Here is a 1,460-nt window from a genome sequence, read left to right as displayed (position 1 = left end):
GTGCTTTTTGTCTTAGAATTTTTTTAAAATGTCTATTAAAATGGGAAATAATGAAAAATGCTTGCAAACAATTGCATGTCCTTGACTAGATTCTTGGTGCCTAATTTGGGTCTGTAATGGTTAGCATCTGTGATGAGTATGCAGGCCTCATTCCCTCAGATGGTGGAAATGAAGCTCATTTTCCTATTGCTGCAATTGGTTTAGTGCAGATTATCAATAGAATATATACTCAGCTTTTAAAAAAATCATTTTAGGATGAAATATTAAAAAAAAACACTGGAAAACTGATATCAGATTGAAGGTAATTTTGGTAACTTTAAGGACAAAACCTATATAGATTTCTAGACATTTGGTTATTCTTTGGTTACCTAGAATACTTGGGAAAGTAAATGTTTTAGTTAGTTGATTTCTAGTTCCCTGGATAATTGCTTTTTATTTCACAATTTATGGTTGGAAAACATGTCTAAAATTCAACAGTCCTCTTTATGGTTGAATACCACGTAGTGAATATTATTGAATTTTTCCATGATGTTCCAGGACTTATAGTACCTCAGGGTCAGGGTGTAGTAGAAAAACATTCATCTTGCAGTCATGGGATCTGAGTTCAAGTCTCTGCCTTGACAGTTATTAACAGTCCTGGGAAAACTCTTTTAAGACTTATTTTTCTCTGACCTACCCCACGGAGAAAAGTTAGTCAACAAGGATTTATTAAGTACTTACTATATGCCAGGCACTGTGCTAAGGGCTAGAATGTTTTATAAACTTTAACAAATTTAAGTAATTCTTGAGAGTCAGCATGACATAATGAATGAAAGGCCAGCTTGGGGCTCAGGGAGGACTGGATTCCAGACCTGCTTTTGATACATACAAGCTATATGAACATGGGCAAGTTACTTAAAATTTTAATGACCCCAGGCTACTCTCTAAGACTATAAGTGTCAGACAAGTACGACTCTTCACTGGCAGCCAGAGTTTCCAGAACAAATGAAAGGTCTGAACAATCCAAAACATATTATTTTTGCACTATAAAATCAGTTCATATATTATACACTTTTATAAGCATAGGCTCTGTAGGAGATTGGGATGGAACTCTGCTGACCTCAGAATGTGAGTCCATCAATAAACTACACATTAATGAGAATCTCTTATGGTCTCATCTTTTTGAGTCACTGTGAGGAAGCTAAACATAATGTAAGATGTATTCTATCTTCAAGGAGCAGGAAGTCAAGTCTGAGAGTCAAAATTAGCCTCCAAGAAGAAATGAGACATAATCAAGTACTAAATTGTGCTCCTCACCATTAGTGTAATAGAAATACCAAGAAAAAGTTCAGTGCGTGCCTGAAATACTTTAAGGTGGGACTTAAGGTGCCCCTTATAGATTGCGTAGGATGGAAAAGGAAGGATTGTATTACACACAGAGATGATAGTGTGACCAAATTTATGGGTACAGGAAGAAAGGT

The sequence above is a fragment of the Notamacropus eugenii genome, chromosome 7, assembly GCF_028372415.1.
Source record: "Notamacropus eugenii isolate mMacEug1 chromosome 7, mMacEug1.pri_v2, whole genome shotgun sequence".
Classification (NCBI taxonomy): Eukaryota; Metazoa; Chordata; class Mammalia; order Diprotodontia; family Macropodidae; genus Notamacropus; species Notamacropus eugenii.
The sequence above is the reverse complement of the archived record's forward strand: the minus strand, read 5'-3'. Positions refer to the sequence as shown.